We start from the raw sequence: 18,199 nt of genomic DNA, 5'->3' as shown, positions 1-18,199 counted from the left end.
TACTCTGTTGTTTATGATTTTGTTGTCATGGGGGACTGATTGGGCTCATTGATTTGAGTTGAAAAATAAATGCTGCGCTCATGGAATGGCATGCTTTGAGCACTACTGAAAAGTGCTATTTACATGTGAAAACTTCTTGAATTCAACCGTTATTGGGTTCAAATACACATTTAGATTTGTGAACAGCCATCCACAACAACCACAATCTGTAAGGCGCAAATAGCTAAATGAGAGAGCAGCAGTGTGATTTACATCAATGCGCTATGTAGATATCAATAATAAGTGATATCCGTATCGCCGTAGACTACACCACTGCTGTCATCCTTACCTCCAAGCGTTTATTCAAGGTGGATAATCTTTGGATGCAGACAGCAGTCGCACCATTGGAAGACATAGCTTGGACTGTAGCCTACAAAAGCCTATTCCTGCTCTTCTCCCGCAATCCATCAAACACATTTGGTGCGTCATCATAATGGTCTCTGACTTGTGGTCCGAGTCGCTCAGGTGGAACAAACTTAAACTTGCGCCTTTTTTCAATGCCTATTTGAATTTCATTGAGGAAACAAAGAAGTGTCAAAAAATATGTTTTGCAAACAAAGTAATCATCTAGTTTTTCATAAGTCTCTGTAATACGGCTACAATATTTTTGCTGGTAATCTAACGGATTAAAGTGAACTTTTTTTGTAATCTGTTACTCCCCAACCCTGATTATGAGTTGTTGTGTGTAGGCCAATAACAAAACATCTCAATTTAATCTATTTTAAATTCAGGCAACAAAATATGGAAAAAGTCAAGGGGTGAGAATACTTTCTGAAGGCACCTTACGTTGCAAGCCTTTTTGTGAGTACTGGACATTAACATCCTTTCCTTATTAACTGACATACTAGTTTCCAAAAATAAAGAGGAAGGCCCAATTGCAAATTAACCCCTAGACCCTACGACAGGGATCATCCCCTAGATTTTTTTCTCGAGCGGTCAGGGGGCCGGAATATATTTAAAATAATTTGTAGACTGCAAATTGACCGCAAGAAGCACAAACAGATCTAATATTAGACTAACACATAATACTTTCAAACCTTGCTTGCATTTGTATACGACCACATTCACTGAGTATACCAAACATTAGGAACACCTTCCTAATATTGTGTTGCATTCCCCCCTTTGCCCTCAGAACAGTCTCAATTCGTCAGGGCATGGACTCTACAAAGTGTCAAAAGCGTTCCACAGGGATGCTGGCCCATGTCGACTCCAATGCTTCCCACAGTTGTGTCAAGTTGGCTGGATGTCCTTTGAATGGTGGACCATTCTTGATACACATGGAAAACTGTTGAGTGTGAGAAACCCAGAAGCGTTGCGGTTCTTGACACAAACCAGTTGGGGCACCCTGCCCTACACCCTATGCACTTGTGGCGATCTGAGAGGATTTGACAGGTGTAAGCAATAGGGTAATAGCGCCACCTCGCCCTCTGATAGGCTATCTAGTTGGAAGTTTCACCATATTGCTTAAACCAATCAAATCCTCTCAGATCTCCACAGGTGCATAGGGGTCCATTTGGAATTGGGCCACAATTTCATGATGTTATGTTGGCCTCACTTGTACATTCTAAAGGGTTTATTGAGGGTGAACAACAAGGCTGACCATGCCCGGTCTTGCTGATGATATGCACACTGATGAATGAGCACAGGCTTCCTGCTATTTATTCTAGCCAACAGTGGTGACTAGCCAGTCTATCCTCCCTTGCCTGTGGTGTTTGACATTGAGCAATGTTGTGTTTGTCTGGTGGGCTGTCAGTGACACATGAGGACCAGTGCCGGTCAGTGCTGTTTAAGATGGGGGAGGACAATCTTTTTTTCATGAGCATGGCCTTATTTCTATTACAGCATATTGAATGACTGTCATTCATATTCCGTTCACCCATTTTAATGTAACATTGCATCTAGCTGATCTAGGGTGTAACCATTAGTCCAACCGTTGCAAACAAAAGTTTCTATTTGACAAATTCAGGTACGTTTATCCCCGTTTAGTTCTGTTTGCTTCCATTTAAGAAATGTTTTTCAACAGAATCAGTGAATGCACCCCTGATCACGCATCAACACAGTTCACTTTCATAGTAACCATGTTGTATTCCTTCTCGCATCTATGCACTCTCCTCCTCTCAACTCTTCCCATCACTTGTGGACTTCAGTGCACAACACATCAGCTTTATGTGACAAGGCGTTGTCAATAACGTTACAGTGTACAGTCAGTAAGCAGTTACACCGGCAGGCCCCGGTGGCAATACATTTGTAAAACCAAAAGCTTACCTTGATGGAAGAGTTCCAGTGTTGTGTTGGATAGTCATAGCCAGCTAGCTAACATAGCATCCCTCTTTAAGCTGAACTAGCTAGCTGCATTTGCTAGCTAAGTAAGTGAAACTGAAAGGGACATTTTTTTAGATTCATTGTCTGATACTTTGATTGGGTGGACAACATGTCAGTTCATGCTGCAAGAGCTCTGATAGGTTGGAGGACGTCCTCCGGAAGATGTCATAATTACTGTATAAGTCTATGGAAGGGGTTGAGTACCATGAGCCTCCTATGTTTTGTATTAAGTCAATGTACCCAGAGGAGGACGTAAGCTCGCTGTCCTCTGGCTACACCGCTGTGTTACCCTACACACTGCCTACTGTAAACCTTCTTTGCAAAATGTTGTGTTTTAATACATTTTCGATGTGCAAGTGCGTTGGAAGAGATTTGGAGCAAATGTGATTTAAAGTTGATAGTTAAACTGACTTGATTCTTCTAAGAGTTACTAGGAATGCTCTCAGCATCATGTCTATTCCCTCTCATCACTGAGGAAGATGGTCCTCCCCTTCCTCCTCGGAGCCTCCACTGATGAGGATAGCAGGGTGAGTTGGACTGCTCTGACACAAGGAGAAGAGACAAGGGGATAAGCATGACGCTGAAACAAGGAGAGCACTTTAAATCACATCTGCTCCAACTCTCTTCCAACGCATTTGCACATGGATAATAATGATGCATATCTGAAATATGGGAATGAAATACATTTAGGTAAAATAATGTCTGTTCGTATTGACAGACCTGGATGTACTGTTGGTAAAGGCTTCCAGACGCATGTCATAATAGTGTTAAATGAAATAAGGGAATATTTTGACAAAAGCACCTCATCAGAATGAATCTAGTGACAAATTAATCTGACAAATTATGATTATTTATAATTAAACCTAACATGGTGCATCTGTGCACTGATCTTGTCAACTTGCGTGACAAGATTTACATAATTTAGATTCTGTCTAGTCATTTTCAATGGATGCCTTTGAATGAACTTTAATGGCAATCGCTGATGAAAATTACAGGCCATTGTTTAGCATGTGGGATGTCAGAATACATTTCGGTGGCATCACAAATTGCTCTCCTGCCGCTGCTCTGTCTAATATGGGTGTCTCTTTTTGTATCTGTTAATTGGGAAGGTGATGGCACCACATATCCTGAATCTAAGCACCGCTAACCACTAACAGGTCTGTGACATTCACTGATCTGATCACACAACCAGTCCAGGTTCAAATAGAGGAAGAGCCATTTCCACCAAAGCTGCTCATCTGAAGGATACCTACAGTATCAGTCAAAAGGTTGTACACACCTACTCATTCAATGGTTTTTCTTTATTTAAAAATATTAATAATGTAACAAAAAGAACGTGTTAAACAAATCAAAATATATTTTAGATTTTAGATTCTTCAAAGTAGCCACCCTTTGCCTTGATGACAGCTTTACACACACTTGGCATTTTCTCAACCAGCTTCACCTGGAATGCTTTTCCAACAGTCTTGAAGGAGTTCCCACATATGCTGAGCACTTGTCTGCGGTCCAACTCATCCCAAACCATCTCAAATGGGTTGAGGTCGGGTGATTGTGGAGGCCAGGTCACCTGATGCAGCACTCCATCACTCTCCTTCTTGGTCAAATAGCCCTTACACAGCCTGTAGGTGTGTTGGGTCATTGTCCTGTTGAAAAACAAATTATAGTCCCACTAAGCACAAACCAGATGGGATGGCGTATCTCTGCAGAATGCTGTGGTAGCCATGTTGGTTAAGTGTGCCTTGAATTCTAAATAAATCACTGACATTGTCACCAGCAAAGCACCCCCACACCATCAAATCTCCTCCTCCTTGATTCACGGTGGGACCACACATGCAGAGATCATCCATTCACCTACTTTGCGTCTCACAAAGACACGGCGGTTGGAACCAAAAATCTCAAATTTGGACTCATCAGACCAAAGGACAGATTTCCACCGGTTTAATGCCCATTGCTCGTGTTTCTTGGCCCAAGCAAGTCTCTTCTTCTTATTGGTGTCCTTTAGTAGTGGTTTCTTTGCAGAAATTCGACTATAAAGGCCTGATTCACTCAGGTTCCTCTGAACAGTTGATGTTGAGATGTGTCTATTAACTCTAATGAACTTATCCTCTGCAGCAGAGGTAACTCTGGGTCTTCATTTCCTGTGGCGGTCCTCATGAGAGCCAGTTTCATCATAGCGCTTGATGGTTTTTGCGACTGCACTTGAAGATACTTTTAAAGTTCTTGAAGTGTTCTGGATTGACTGACCTTTATGTCTTAAAGTAATGATAGTCTGCTTATTTGAGCTGTTCTTGCCATAATATGGACTTGGTCTTTTACCAAGTATACCACCCCTACCTTGCCACAACACAACTGATTGGCTCGAACACAATAAGGAAAGAAATTCCACTAATTAATTTTCAACAAGGCACACCTGTTAATTGAAATGCATTCCAGGTGACTACCTCATGAAGCTGGTTGAGATAATTTCAAGAGTGTGCAAAACTGTCATCAAGGCCAAGGGTGGCTACTTAAATCAAATCAAATGTTATTTGTCACATGCGCTAAATACAACAGGTAGACCTTACAGTGAAATGCTTACTTACAAGCCCTTGACCAACAATGCAGTTTTTAGAAAAATAAGTGTTATGTAAAAATAGTACAAATAAATTACAAATAACAAATAACAAATAATTAATATACAGGGGGTACTGGTACAGAATCAATGTGCGGGGGCACAGGTTAGTCGAGGTAATTGAGGTAATATGTACATGTAGGTAGATTTAAAGTGACTATGCACAGATAATAAACAGAGAGTAGCAGCAGCGTAAAAGAGGGGGGAGGGACAATACAAATAGGGGTAGAGGGGTAGAAACTGTTAAGAAGCCTTTTGGACCAAGACTTGGTGCTCCGGTACTGCTTGCCATGCAAAAGCAGAGAGAACAGTCTATGACTAGGGTGGCTGGAGTCTTTGACCATTTTTAGGGCCCTTCTCTGACACCACCTGGTATAGAGCTTCTGGATGGCAGAAAGCTTGGCCCCAGTGATGTACTGGGCCATACGCACTACCCTTTGCAGTGCCTTGCGGCCGGAGGCTGAGCAGTAGCCATACCATGGAAGTGATACAACCAGTCAGGATGCTATCGATGGTGCAGCTATGGAACTTTTGGAGGATCTGAGGACCCATTCCAAAACTTTTCAGTCTCCTGAGGGGGAATAAGCTATGTCGTGCCCTCTTCACGGCTGTCTTGGTGTGTTTGGACCATGATAGTTTGTTGGTGATGTGGACACCAAGGACATTGAAGCTCTGAACCTGCACCACTACAGCCCCGTCAATGAGAATGGGGGCGTGCTCGGTCCTCCTTTTCCTGTATTCCACAATCATCTCCTTTGTCTTGATCACATTGATGGAGAGGATGTTATCCTGCCACCACATAAACGGCTCCCTATCCACCGGATGTGTACCAAACTCACTAAAAGTGGCAGTAATAAAGCCAAACCTTGACCCAGAAAAAAAAAAAAATATCGGGCTATATCGAATCTCCCATTCCTCTTAAAAATGTTAGAAAAAACTGTTGCGCAGCAACTCACTGCTTGCCTGAAAACAAACGATGTATACGAAACACTTCAGTCCAGTTTTAGACCCCATCATAGCACTGAGACCGCACTCGTGAAGGTGGTAAATTACCTTTTAATGGTGTCAGACCAAGGATCTGCATCTGTCTTCGTGCTCCGAGACCTTCGTGCTGCTTTTGATACCATGGATCACCACATTATTTTGAGGAGATTGGAAACCCAAATTGGTCTACACGAACAAGTTCTGGCCTGGTTTATATCTTATCTGTGATATCAGTTTGTCTCTGTGGATGGTTTGTCCTCTGACAAATCAATTGTAAATGTCGGTGTTCCTCAAGGGTCTGTTTCAGGACCACTATTGTTTTCACTATATATTTTACCTCGATTTCGATGAAACATGGTGAAGCCCCAAAATTGCCCTCCCTGGAACCTCTGTTTCAGACATAAGGAAGTGGATGGCGGATTTTTTTATTTTAATTTTAAACTTAGACAAAACAGAGATGCTAGTTCTAGGTCCCAAGAAACAAAGAGATCTTCTGTTGGATCTAACAATTAATGTTGATGGTTGTACAGTCGTCTCAAATAAAACTGTGAAGGACCTTGACGTTACTCTGAACCCTGATATCTCTTTTGACGAACATATCAAGACTGTTTCGAGGACAGCTTTTTTCCAACTACGTAACATTGCAAAAATCAGAAACCTTCTGTCCAAAAATGATGCAGAAAAATTCATCCATGCTTTTGTCACTTCTAGATTAGACTACTGCAATGCTCTACTTTCCGGATACCCGTATAAAGCACTAAATAAACTTCAGTTAGTGCTAAACACGGCTGCTAGAATATTGACTAGAACCCCAAAATGTGATCATATTCTCCAGTGCTAGCCTCTCTATACTGGCTTCCTGTTAACTCAAGGGCTCATTTCAAGGTTTAACTGCTAACCTACAAAGATTTACATGGGCTTGCTCCTACCTATCTTTACGATTTGGTCCTGCCGTACATACCTACACGTACGCTACGGTCACAAGACGCAGGCCTCCTTATTGTCCCTAGAATTTCTAAGCAAACAGCTGGAGGCAGGGCTTTCTCCTATAGAGCTCCATTTTTATGGAATGGACTGCCTATCCATGTGAGAGACGTAGACTCGGTCTAGACCTTTAAGTCTTTTTTGAAGACTCATCTCTTCAGTAGGTTCTATGATTGAGTGTAGTCTGGCCCAGGGGGTGCAACAGGTCAGCATCTCAGGAGTAAATGTCAGTTGGCTTTTCATAGCCGATCATTCAGAGTTAGTGTCACGTTCCTGACCTTATTTTCCCTTATTTTGTATGTATTTAGTATGGTCAGGGCGTGAGTTGGGGTGGGTTGTCTATGTGTGTTTTCTATGTTGGGTTTTTTGTGTTCTCCCTGGTATGATTCTCAATCAGAGGCAGCTGTCAATCGTTGTCCCTGATTGAGAATCATACTTAGGCAGCCGGGGTTTCACGTGTGGTTTGTGGGTGTTTGTTCCTGTGTCAGTGTTTCGCCACACAGGACTGTTACGGTATGTTCGTTTGTTGTTTTGTATCGTGTATTGTTTTCGTGTCTATTAAATTACCATGGAAACTTACCACTCTGCAAATTGGTCCTCCGATCCTTCTCGCCTCTCCTCGTCCGATGAGGAGGACGAAATAGACTATCGTTACAGTTAGAGACACCAGGAGAGAGAGAGTCGAAACAGCAGGTCCGGGACAAGGTAGCATGACTACCTGGCCTGATGACTCCTTGCTAACCACAGTCCAGGAGGTCGTGCTGCTGCTCAAGTTTCAACTGTTCTGCCTGCGGCTATGGAACCCTGACCTGTTCACTGGACATGCTACCTTGTCCTGGACCTGCTGTTTCGACTCTCTCTCTGCCGCACCTGTCCTCTCCAGGTTTCTTCCTTGCCTCCAGCCTTTCTAGGGAGTTTTTCCTAGCCACCGTGCTTCTACATCTGCATTGCTTGCTGTTTGGGGTTTTAGGCAGGATTTCTGTATAGCACTTTGTGACATCGGCTGATGTAAAAAGAGCTTTGTAAATAAATTTGACTGATTGATTGCTCGATTCAGAGCACTTTAGAAACAGTCCACCAGCACTGACTATTTACAATAGAGCACTACATTTATTTACATACACAAGTTCTCTCTTTGATACCATGGGGCCCTTAGAAATCTCTGCAACTAAACACAAAATCTCTAAATTGATAATGGACTATCTGTAATATAACTTCTTAACACAGAGGGCATGATACAGTTCTTCACAAACATTACATTGACTTCTTCCCTCTCCCACTAAAAGAGAGTACAACCCTCAACACTGAGAGACAGAATAGGACGCAGCTTTAAAAGTCATGCGATGGGACAGAGCATGTACTCGCCACCAATGTTTAAGGGAAATGTAAATGTGCAAGTTGAGAGAGAGAGAGAGAGAAAATAGAATGGGTGCTCCCTGTCAAGCCCATGCTCTCCACCCATGGCCTTTGAAGTCTCAACAGGTAATGCCACTTGCTACTCCCCAACTTCTTTCAAAAACCTTTGAGTCTATGTTCTCTCAACAGGGATTACATTCACTCTCTTTTTTAAGGTTTTTTTATTCATCCTTTTTATTCAATCTATTCTGGCAAATCCCTCCTTTGTGTGCATGTGCTCTGTTGTTGCAGGCTATTTTACCTTCCTGTAAAGCTATTTCAGTCACAGTCTGTTTGATATTATGGCATGAACGTTATTGTTGCAGTTTCAGAACATACCGGGGGTTAAATAGGCTTGGACGTCAAACTGAATTGACAAAATATAATGTGTTTGTTGTGCTCTCAATTCTGAGCTGGTTTTACCCTGGGTACAGTAATTGCTGCCTGCAACTGACATTGGATACTCATTATTATTTAGTCTGCTCATGATATACAGTTGTTGAAGCTTGACCCCTCACTGGGCAATCAGAATGTGCTCCATGTGTCCATACACCTGCAACACACTTCCCTGCTCTGCCACGGGCCTATCACCGTTTGAATGTTCCCTGGGGTATCAGCCCCTGCTCTTCCCCGAGCAGGAAGAAGAGGCCGGTATACCTTCTGCCCAGATGTTTGTCCTCCGTTGTCGTCGTACCTGGAGGAGAGCCCGGTCAGCCCTCCTCAAGACAACCTCCAGGTATCGACAACAAGCAGATCACCAACGGACCCCGGCTCCCCGATATTGGCTAGGGCAGAAGGTATGGCTGAGGGGCTAATGCCTTTGGAGATGGGAAACGGGCCAAGAAAGGGGCTGATCCCGGGTGGAATCCCGCAAACTCTCCCCCCATTTCCCATCTCCAAAGAGATCGTTCATCTTCTGTTCCCCCTGTACCCTTCGTATACATCCTACCTTTCATGTGTCCAGAGTTACACCCATGTCTCACAGCCCTTTGTCTCCTGTTTCCAGGCCCACCCCTCTCCCCCGTCTCATCGATGGCCAACCGGCGTACACTGTGAGGAGTATCCTGAAGGTTCGACCTTGGGGCAGGGGGTTCCAGGTTGACTGGGAGGGTTATGACCCAGAGGAGAGTTGCTGGGTCCCCGCCAAGGACATGCTGGACCCAGGCCTCATCGCGGATTTCCAACGCCGGCATCCCGGTCAACCAGGTATGCACCCCTGGGGGGGGGGTACTGTCACACCCTGATCTGTTTCACCTGTCTTTGTGATTGTCTCCATCCCTCACCAGGTGTCACCCATCTTCCCTATTATCCCCTGTGTATTTATACCTGTGTTCTCTGTCTGAGCCTGCCTGCCGTCCTGTACCTTTGCACCACCTTTTTGGATTACTGACCTTTGCCTGCCCTGACCCTGAGCCTGCCAGCCGTCCTGTACCTTTGCCCCACCTATCTGGATTACCGACCTCTGCCTGCCCTTGACCTGCTGTTTGCCTGCCCCTGTGAGATTAATAAACTGTTGTTATTTCGACGTTGTCTGCATCTGGGTCTTACCTGAAACGTGATACCATGGCTAAATATGTGGTAGCTTCAAGTTGTGTATTTACGGACTTTTATGTATTGTGTTGTCATCAACTCCAATTTGATTGTTAGTCAGTTATAGCCTCATTTGTTAAATAGCCTGCCCTATATTTACTATGTTGAACATGTTTGCAGTCCACATTGTTCTAATTGCATTGCTTCAATATGGAAATACATTATTAAACATAGGCTATAGGGGCTAAGCCTACTGTAAATTGTAGTCTGGACATGGACATGCCAAACGTAGTCAATACGCAAGACTCAATTCACTAAGGCCTAAAAAGACAGTGTATAATTCAAAACAAATTCGAATAAAAACGAAAACAACAACTTGTTTTAAGTAGGCTATGTCCGAATACAGTTACAGGCACCGAAATTGCTCCCCATGGGCGTATAATACGGACAGGGCAACTGAGAATATGAAGGGTTTTACACACATCCAAACTGTATGGGCTATATAGGGAGGAGAGGAGGTTCAGGTGTGGTGGTGTTGAAGACAGAGGCTATTCTCATTGACGGATATTTAAGGTGGGGCAACGCAATGAGATTTCAATTTACATAGTATGTACATTAACTTTTCAATTTACATTACGTCCTTGCCTTACCTTTCATTGTGCTTGGCAATGTGACATTGTTGCTCTGCAGCTCCAAATGTACCGTTAATATCAGTATCACAGTAGCCACTGACTAGCAAGTAAGCTTGCAAACTAATCAACAATGCAAGTATCTTTTCCTCTAAAACACATCCACTTGAGCACTTGATCCAGTGCTAATGGTAAGTTTTAAGACCCACAAAAAGCAGATCTTAATGGTAATTCAGTTATTAATGGCATGGATTTTGACAGCGGAAGTGCAAAACAACGATTACTAACCTCGATTTGGATGAGGATTTCTAATTCAACAAATCAGAGGCAAAGGGAATAATGCTCATCCCAAACCCGGCCCAAATTCCCATCACTCGGAGGAGGCGGAGGCAGCGCTATAGTGGTCGGCGTGCGCGATATCTAAAAAGACTGCAACGGTGAGTGGATAAATTAACATTATTATTGACGGACATGCAATCACTGGAAAATAAACTGGATGAGCTCCGTTCGAGACTATCCTATCAACGTGATCTGAAGAACTGTAATATCCTATGTTTCTCTGAGTCGTTGCTGAACAAGGACATGGAAAATATAAATATAGCTGTTTTTTCTATACATCGGCAGGACAGAACAGTTGCGTCTGGTAACCTGAAGGGGGGGGTGTGTCTACTTGATAACAACAGCTGGTGCGCGATCTCCATTATTAAATAAAGATGTGTTTAACAGGATTACCTAGACATACTGACCAGCTCAAATAGACAGAAGTGTGCTATATGGCAGACCAATCCAAACTCATCTCTCGGCATTTCCAGCCCACTCATTATCTCAACCAATCATGGCTAGCGGGAAGGTTGCTGACTTTTTCTGTGGCTAAACCAACTATGCTCGTAATTTAACAATTTATTCGTATTTACAGATGCCATACAAGTTTGTTATTAAGGCACATGAAAGTTCATATGTTCGAGAAGGCCTTTCTGCCAAAAAAAGTATTTAGATTTTTTTTTAAGTTCAAATGGCTCTCCTATAAAGTAGTGACCTGCGACATACGCCTAATTTCCTGAAACGGGTCACATTTAGTAAATATTTTCTTAACTCTATTTTCATACAACTGCATTGTTGGTTATGGGCTTGTAAGTAAGCATTTCACAGTAAGGTCTACCTGTTCTATTCGGCGCATAAAAAAATTAGATTTGCAGTCAAGTTTATAGACAAATCATGAACATTATGTATATTAAGTTAGATGATTTACCTCCTTATATTAACGGATTAATGACCATTTAGTCAAATAGACTCTTGGATCCATGAATCGATGCTTCCATCCATTCCCACTGAGATCTGGGAGAGAGAGCATATTGACTGGGAGAGAGAGCGAATAGACACAGAGCATGAGCTCCTGAGTTCTTCTGCAAAAATATAGAATTAGAGTTTTATAAATGTAGATAAACTAGATTTTTTTGCAAGGACTTATACAGAATACTGACCTCAACATCAAAACCTTCATTCCAATTCACAATTCTATACCTAAAACCTTGATTTTGGACAAAATTACCTGAATGGACTATTACTACCAAGGACAATCAAGAAAAAAACAAGCCAAAACCTGCAGAAGAAACAGAGCAGAACCTATAAATACCATCCAAAACAAAATTGAGTGAGTAATGTTGTCTAAACCTACTTTCTGAAGCCAATAAGTAGAATACAATAATCTCTTGGTAATTTTCTTATATAAAGCTTAATAAATAAGGCTACTAAGCTACCAAGCTGCTGGGAAAGAATCTGACTGAATTTGGCACTGAAGTGTGAAATGAGAGGTGAGAAAACTCTTGAGCCTAACAATAGCAGGAGAATTACACAGACCCCCCCCACCCACCCACCCAAATGCAGAGGCCTTTGAAGCCCCCTCCATCTGTGCATAGAATATATCCTCCTCAGAATCCCAAAAATACAACAGCCGCACCTACCTTTGCCTTCTGCACTGCTGCTTGGATTCCACCTGGCGATCTGTTCACCATCTGCCCTGGCCTGTCTCCCCCTGTCTGGTATAGGTACCCCAGCCATACTCCCCCCTCTCTCCCGAGCTTTCGCTCACCTCCAGCACATATGCACTGTTGAGGCGAGTGACTCTGAACTTACAATGGCTAGCCCCAAGTTGTTATATTTTTCGCTTGTGCTTTATGCTATTTGCCTCATGACTCCTGCGTGCTTTGAACTTGCTTGTTTACCCAACCATGGGACAGTCTATGTTTGTTACCACACTCGGGACTCTGACTCTGTATTGGTTAGACAGACTCTTGGCCTCCTATCCTATTCCAACAACCTCTCGCCAGCTTTGTATTCATGTTACCTGATGAAATGGCTATACAATATGATCTTGTTGCCATCTAATGCACATTCAACTGTTAGAAATCAACACTGCAAAGCTCTCCCTGTCCTCTGCCGTGCCCTCATTGCATTACTGCTGATTAAATCTGGAAATGTGCATGTGCAACCTGGCCCATCTAATGTTGCTAGCCCCAATTCTGATTTGTGCTCTGATATCTGCTTCACTGCCATTGTGAAGGAGAGTGCACAGTTATGAACTTGAAAAGTTATTAATAAACCAATTAGACACATTTGGCCCGTCTTCATACAAAATTTTGAACAGAAATACAATGGTGCATTGGGTCAGTCTAACGCTTTGTACATACACTGCTGCCATCTAGTGGCCAAAATCAAAATTGCGTCTGGGCTGGAATAATACATTATGGCCTTTCTCTTGCATTTCAAAGATGATGGTACCAAAAAATACAAAAAAAACATTTGTTTTTTCTTTGTATTTTCTTTTACCAGATCTAATGTGTTATATACTCCAACATTGATTTCACATTTATACGAACGTCAAAGTGTTTCCTTTCAAATGGTATCAAAAATATGAATATCCTTGCTTCATGTCCTGAGCTACAGGCAGTTAGATTTGGATATGTCATTTTAAGCGAAAATTCTTAAGAGGTTAAGGTTTCTGCCCCTATCATCGCCAAGCCTATCTCTGACCTTTTTAACCTGTCTCTCCTCTCTGGGGAGGTTCCCATTGCTTGGAAGGCAGGCCCCGGTGCATCCTTTTTTTAAAGGGGGGGGATCAAGCTGATCCTAACTGTTATAGGCCAATTTCTATTTTGCCCTGTTTTCAAAACTGACTGACTAGCTTTCTTGATGTCTATAGTATTCTCTCGGGTATGCAATCTGGTTTTCACTCAGGTTATGGATGTGTCATTGCAACCTTAAAGGTCCTAAATGATGTCACCATTGCCCTTGATTGTAAGCAATGTTGTGCTGCTATTTTTATTGACTTGGCCAAAGCTTTTGATACAGTAGACCATTTATTTCTTGTGGGCCGGAGTATTGGTGTCTCTGAGGGGTCTTTGGCCTGGTTTGCTAACTACCTCTCTCAAAGAGTGCAGTGTATAAAGTCAGAACATCTGCTGTCTCAGACAGTGCCAAGGCTCGATCCTAGGCCCCACGCTCTTCTCAATTTACATCAACAACATAGCTCAAGCAGTAGGAAGCTCTCTCGTCCATTTATATGCAGATGATACAGTCTTAAACTCAGCTGGCCCCCTGCGGATGTTGTGTTAAATGCTCTACAACAAAGCTTTCTTAGTGTCCAACAAGCTTTCTCTTTCCTTCACCTTGTTCTGAACACCTACAAAACAAAGGTCATGTGGTTTGGTAAAAAGAATGCCTCTCTATCTACCGGTGTTATTACTACCTCTGAGGATTTAGAGCTTGAGGTAGTCACCTCATACAAGTACTTGGGAGTATGGCTAGACGGTACACTGTCCTTCTCTCAGCACCTATCAAAGCTGCAGGCTACGGTTAAATCTAGACTTGGTTTCCTCTATTGTAATCGCTCCTCTTTCACAACAGCTGCCAAACTAACCCAGATTCAGATGACCATCTTACCCATGCTAGATTACGGAGACATAATTTATAGATCGGCAGGTAAGGGTGCTCTCGAGCGGCTAGATATTCTTTACCATTCGGCCATCAGATTGCTCTTTATATGCTCCTTATAGGACACATCACTGCACTCTATACTCCTCTGTAAACTGGTCATCTCTGTATACCCATCGCAAGACCCACTGGTTGATGCTTATTTATAAAACCCCTATCTGAGATACCTACTGCAGCCGTCATCCTCCACATACAACACCCGTTCTGCCAGTCAGTCTGTAAAAGGTCCCCAAAGCAAACACATCCCTAGGTCGCTCCTCTTTTCAGTTCGCTGCAGCTAGCGACTGGAGCGAGCTGCAACAAACACTCAAACTGGACCATTTTATCTCCATCTCTTTATTCAAAGACTTAATCATGGACACTCTTACTGACAGTTGTGGCTGCTTCGTGTGATGTATTGTTGTCTCTACCTCCTTGCCCTTTGTGCTGTTGTCTGTGCCCAATAATGTTTGTACCATGTTTTGTGCTGCTGCCATGTTGCGTTACTACCATGTTGTTGTCATGTTGTGTTGCTACCATGCTGTGTTTTCATGTGTTGCTGCCATGCTATGTTGTTGTCTTAGGCCTCTCTTTATGTAGTGTTGTGGAGTCTATCTTGTCGTGAGGTGATTTAAAAATATATCCCATCCCCCGTCCCCGCAGGAGGCCTTTTGCCTTCTGGTAGGTCGTCGATGTAAGTAAGAATTTGTTCTTAACTGACTTGCCTAGTTAAATAAAGGTTAAATGAAGAAAACAAGAAAAACAAAGAACTCTTGTAGGTCAGCGCTTCCAGGAACTGATTCTCACACCCTCAGATGCACATTAGGGAACAGGGGAGGGAGAGGGAATATTCTCACCTCGTGCAGCGTACAGCTGTACCGCTTTACCAGCAGTAAGCGTGGGTGCCGTGCGTCACACATTTCATTCACATGTTCTACAGAGAAAGTGCATGACTGTTTTTCACTTTTTAATGATACAGATTCCATCGAACCACTGCCTCCACCACTACTGACCTTGCAAGCATGGGACATGTTTTGTACATGCAGAACATTTGATGCTGTGTGAGAGAAAAGGGAAATAAAAATGTTATTGTAGAAATGTCCAGAATGGCTTGCCATGACAATGACTGGTTAGAAGTGTTAGTGTATTTGTGATAACTCTTTAATGACAGATTCCATCTAACCACAGCCTCCAGTACTGACCTTGCATGCATGGACAATTTGCTCTATATGCAGTACACGTAGTACAGTCATTGCTGCGGGAGAGAGGTGGGAAACAGAAATGTTATCGTAGAATTGCCCAGAAAGGCTGACCCGATCATGACTGTTAAGAAATGGTAACATATTTGTGATTACTCTTTCTCAGAAAATAGCCTTCAGAGTATGAATCGTCCCTAAACATTTGTTGTGACTGCAAACAGAAACCTTGGACTGGAGCGTTTGTGCATCTCTCACTAAGACATGCTGTATCTATTACTTTAGCACAAGGCTTTGGTGCCATTTAATAGTGTTTCTGATGTTCTATTTACCTCACAGCAAGCAGAGAATGCTATGGGAGTAGCTAGCAACTACTAACTAGATTTGGTAGGGATGTATCTTTGTGAATCCTTACAAACTTACTTTTACATTTCATCTAACCATGTTATGGTGATAAGATTGTATACATTATGCACATCTTCTTGTTGTAGTCTAGCTGTGCTGTTCCTGCATTTTGACATATGCTTCATATACTGGCACTGAGCACATGTAATGTGAGAAAATGCAGTCTGTTTACATGGAGAAGTAGCCCTGTCTTGAGCTGTGCAGTCACGTCTCGTTCCTGCTGTAATTATATTCTGTTTGCAGAGATCAAAACAGGCACAATCTGTTTACAACCCTCCACACTCATTTAGCCCCCGTTTCTCCCAAACCAACTTCCTGCTTCATAGCTTATTGCATTTTCAGCCCATGCACACACACCCAAAAAAAAAAGTGCCACAGTTGCTCTCTCTCGCTCTCTGTCCCTCTCCGCCCGTCTCCCTTCTCGCTCTTTTTATTAATCCCATTTATTATTTTCCTCCTCTTCCTCCTCTTTCGTTTTTCAGAGGCTCCAAAGGTTAACGCTGCTCTTATTCCCAGCTTTCACTGTCCCTAAAGAAAATCGTATTAGTGATATTACTCAGCGCGACGACGGGGAATGAAGTTAGAGTGGCCTAGAGGCTGGAGGGGCTCCAGGAATACCCAGGGGGCGTAATGAAATGGTGTGTCTGGGGGCACGCTCTTCTCCATCACACACTCCAAAGCTCCAGACATAACCTTGACAGGTTTAAGGGGAAGGTTTTCATTCAACGGCCCTAGTCAAAAGTAGTGCAGTATATAGGGAAAGGGGTGTAATTTGGGATGCGGCCATGTTCTGCACTGGGATACGGATTATTGACAAGCACTTGATATTTGTTGAGGGGAACGATGGATAGAGAGACGATATCCGGACTGAAAGGGGCTTGTCATCTCTTTTTTTCTGAAGTAGCAATTACCTCACACAAATGTATGCTTCAGTTCCACGTCAGTGCTGACAGTTGCTTGTAAAAAAAAATGTTTTGCAGATACTGAATACGTTAATACATGTAGATGATATTTCCCAACATTGGTACACAGCATCTGCTCTGCACGCATGTATGGGGGGAGTGAGGTGTAAATCGGCTTAAATTGCAGCCACGAATCTCAGTTAAGGAGCCATCAATCCCAATTGCAATCACCCTGCTATGAATGTGAGAGCATATTTCAGGCTGGGCCTATCTGTGTGTAGCTCTCTGGTCCTCAGACACTAACAGGTAATGAGAGCTTTATGGGTTTTCATTACGTTGTCATTACATTGTCCGAGACCATAGAATCACAGTGGAAGCCAGCAGAGAAAAAAAGGTTGTGAGAAAATGTCAAATTCGATTAGGGCCAATGATATACATTACTGTGGCAGACATTGTGCCAGCTCTGATGGAGATACCAAATATTCTTCACTGGTTGAGAGTGGACTACAGATGATGGAGTGGGCGTGATGCACTTTTGGAAATGTACTGTACCACACCACCATGCTAAGCTCTCAGAGAGGTTTCCATCACTCTGTGAATGTGTGTGTGTGTGTGTGTGTGTGTGTGTGTGTGTGTGTGTGTGTGTGTGTGTGTGTGTGTGTGTGTGTGTGTGTGTGTGTGTGTGTGTGTGTGTGTGTGTGTGTGTGTGTGTGTGTGTGTGTGTGTGTGTGTGTGTGTGTGTGTGCGTGCGTGCAGGCGGCTAATCTACGATTAGAAATGAGACTGTAGACAGTCAGTCAGGGGCAGAGGGTCTGAGTCAGACCACTCTCACTTTGACCAAGGTCTCTGGACACTCGCATACCCCAGACACTGAACGCCAGACAACAGAGAGAAGAGATGGGGGGGATAGAGGGAGAAAGAAAGAAAGAAAGAAAGAAAGAAAGAAAGAAAGAAAGAAAGAAAGAAAGAAAGAAAGAAAGAAAGAAAGAAAGAAAGAAAGAAGGTGTAGAGGGAGTGAAAGGCAGCCTGTTGGTAACAATGGGTAAAACAAGGGTTGTTGGGAACTGCATGCCTCCCTCTCCCACCAGCACAATGAGATCAGTCAAAGTGGGTTGCCAGCGCGCATGTGCACACACACAAATCCTGCACTCACACGGCTTGCAACCTGACTGTACAGGAAAAGCAGCACAAGACAGAGGGAGAAGGGGAGTAAACAGACTACCTTGCGTACTT

Source organism: Salvelinus sp. IW2-2015, linkage group LG20, assembly GCF_002910315.2.
Source record: "Salvelinus sp. IW2-2015 linkage group LG20, ASM291031v2, whole genome shotgun sequence".
Lineage (NCBI taxonomy): Eukaryota > Metazoa > Chordata > Actinopteri > Salmoniformes > Salmonidae > Salvelinus > Salvelinus sp. IW2-2015.
This window is presented reverse-complemented; position numbering follows the sequence as displayed.